This window comes from Prionailurus bengalensis, chromosome B3, assembly GCF_016509475.1.
Source record: "Prionailurus bengalensis isolate Pbe53 chromosome B3, Fcat_Pben_1.1_paternal_pri, whole genome shotgun sequence".
NCBI lineage: Eukaryota > Metazoa > Chordata > Mammalia > Carnivora > Felidae > Prionailurus > Prionailurus bengalensis.
In genome coordinates this window covers 45,369,115-45,371,777 of record NC_057355.1, presented here as the reverse complement: position 1 = coordinate 45,371,777, position 2,663 = coordinate 45,369,115, and the positions used below count along the sequence as shown (strand labels likewise).

At 46.3% G+C, this 2,663-nt stretch overlaps 1 non-coding gene across 1 annotated transcript; it reads left to right on the top strand.

The window, feature by feature from the left end:
* Nucleotides 1-1,120: 1,120 nt before the first annotated feature.
* On the top strand, nucleotides 1,121-1,202 carry TRNAQ-UUG. Its single transcript has one exon. It is a non-coding gene; the product is annotated as a tRNA-Gln (tRNA).
* Nucleotides 1,203-2,663: the final 1,461 nt, after the last annotated feature.

Below are 2,663 nucleotides of genomic sequence, written 5' to 3'. Positions count from 1 at the left end.
GAGGAATCCAAGGGCCTTGGCAATCCGCTGAAAGACAGTTTTGCTCACTGTTGTCTCTGTGCTCAGCGCCCAGCAATAATCAGTAATTGCTCCGGACGTGCTTTACTGAACGCGTCAATTCATGCAGGTGGGAAGGAAAGAGGAAGAGCCTGAGATGTAATTGAAAAGCCTGGCCTGGGTGCCTCAGGGGACAGTGGTGTTGGCAGAGGTTTGGAACTAGAGGGCTGGAGCAGGAACGGGAGGGAAGGTGGTGGATTCGGAGGGGGGCGACTGGTGTGGCCGTCGGCCCCTCTCTCCTCCCTGTGCTGTCCTTCCTGTGACCTGTACGTCTGTCACTTCTGTCTGCTTCCCCAAGTTCTATCATAGCATCTTTTTGGTGTTTGGAGGGGTTTTTGTTTAAGAAATTTATGGGTCCTTTCATGCTCCCTGGAAAAATCTTATCATCTTTGGACAGAAACTACCTTGGGAGCTCAAGAAGACCAGATGCTCAGTAAATGGGGAGAGGCGTTCTGTTCAAGTGATTTTTTTTCTCATGTTCCTCAGGTTAAGGAGAAAACTTTAAAAAAATTCTTGGGTGAAATACTTGTAAAAAGAAATCTACCTTCCTTTGAAAGCAGATGGTTGACGTTACTGGTGATATAAATTACTTAAAACGTGTGAATAAGAAAAAACAATGGGCAACATACTCTTGCGATGATGACAGAGTCCTCTGAGGGCATTCTTTAACAAGCCCATCCAGGGGTGATGGTCTAGGGCAGAGCTTCTCACCCTTTACACTGTTGATATTTGGGGCAGGATAATTTCTTATTTCGGAGTCTGTCCTGTGCCCTGTAGGGCCTTGACTCGCAAGATGCTAACCCTGCACCCCACCCCACCCCCCCACCCCCAGCTCCCAGAGTTGCTGAGTTGTGACCAAAAAAGGTCTCCACATAATACCAAATGTCCCCTGGGAGGCAAAAGCTCTCCTGGTTGAGAACCACTAATTTAGAAAAACGAGTATTTGTTTGGCTTCCCTATTTCCTATTAGTTAAGGTCTCAGACTCCATGAATTTCCCTGGTATTTCCAGGTCTTTTCTGTAGAGAGGCAAATAATTTCTATTCACTAAATGATCCTAGGGCCGCCTGGGTGGTTCAGTTGGTTAAGCGTCTGACTTTGGCTCAGGTGATCTCAGGGTTCGTGGGTTCAAGCCCCACCTCGGGCTTTGTGCTGACAGCTCAGAGCCTGCAGCCTGCTTCAGATTCTGTGTCTCCCTCTCTCTGTGCCTCCTCCACTCGTGCTCCATGTGTCTGTCTCTCTCTCTGTCAAAAATAAATAATAAAACATGAAAAAAATTAAAGAGAGATCCCAAATGTTATGATTTTTGTATCACCTTGGAGTGTTGACCAGTTTTGTATCTAAACTAGAAACTTTATTCTAACATTGCTTTATAAATGTCTACAAATCGTTTCTCAAGATGCTCTTTGAGCCAGATGTACCTTCTTCCTTCTCCTCTGTCTTAGATTATCTAATTGAGTAACATTTTGGTGCCTGTTCAGTGTATACTTGTGGAGAGTCATATTTTTAACTTTTATGAAAGTTATTCAAAGTTTTCAAGTTTTGTGAAAGCGATCGACTTTTCCTTTCCTGGCTGGTGTGACCTGGGGTCACCATCGTGAACTTCAGGTCCTAAGGCTGCTAGTTTTCAGATTTGGTTTTCAAGTCTCCTCAGATCTATCTCTGTGATACTTTAAAATTTTTCCTGTCTCTGTCTATTCTGTCTTCTTATCCTCATTGTCACCGACATGGCTAGGCCCTTTTCATTTGCACATGGACTTCTCTTCCCAGAATCCTCCCAGCTGGCCCCTCACTTCTAGTCCTTTCCTCCTTCCTTCCTCCTTTGGGGAGCTCTGCTGGCAGATAAGGATTCTTGAACCATCCAGGCGTGCTGCTCCCAAGACAAAGAGGCCAGGGAGCAGGATCAGAGAAGTTCTGTGTTGAAAGAGCTGGTCTTCCAGATTCAGGGGTACGGGTTTAGGGTTCAGGCTTAGGGTTAGAGTTTCAACACAGGAAACTGAGGCCTAGAGAAGCCAAGTAGCTGTAAAGTCACACAGTGAGGGAGAGGAATATTTTGTTACAGAGGTTGGTAATCAGTTTGAATGCGCCCTGGACAGTCCCTGGAAGCTGACTTGATGCATAAACCCCAGATACCACCCTGTTCCCCATTTGTTTCCATTGCAAAGGACAGAGCAGAAAATGGTTCCATTAATGGGTATGGAGAATGGGGTGCCAATTAATCCAAGCTTTTCTGGCCTCCATCACCACCTTCTATGTATGTGTTTATTTGGGGATTAGTCCCCTGCCTGCTTTAACCCCACAAAGGCCCGCCTTCCTTATTCTGCCACTCATCTAACTGTATAGCAGGTTCTTGCTGATGCGTCCGCACTGGGCTCCGTTTGCCTGTCACGGTGTGTTTCTGCTAGCCCTCCGGACTCGCCAGGTACTTCTGTCTCCCTTCGCAAATACCAGCTTCTAACCTCTCCTGCTTTTTGGCTTTCTCACAGAACCAACACGTGAGTAAGTCCCTTAGTTAAAAAAATTTTTCCCACGAGTATAAGTGGATCAGGTTGGTTGTTAGACCCGCTCTCTCTCTGCATGATGGCACGGATGACACGGATGTATGGCA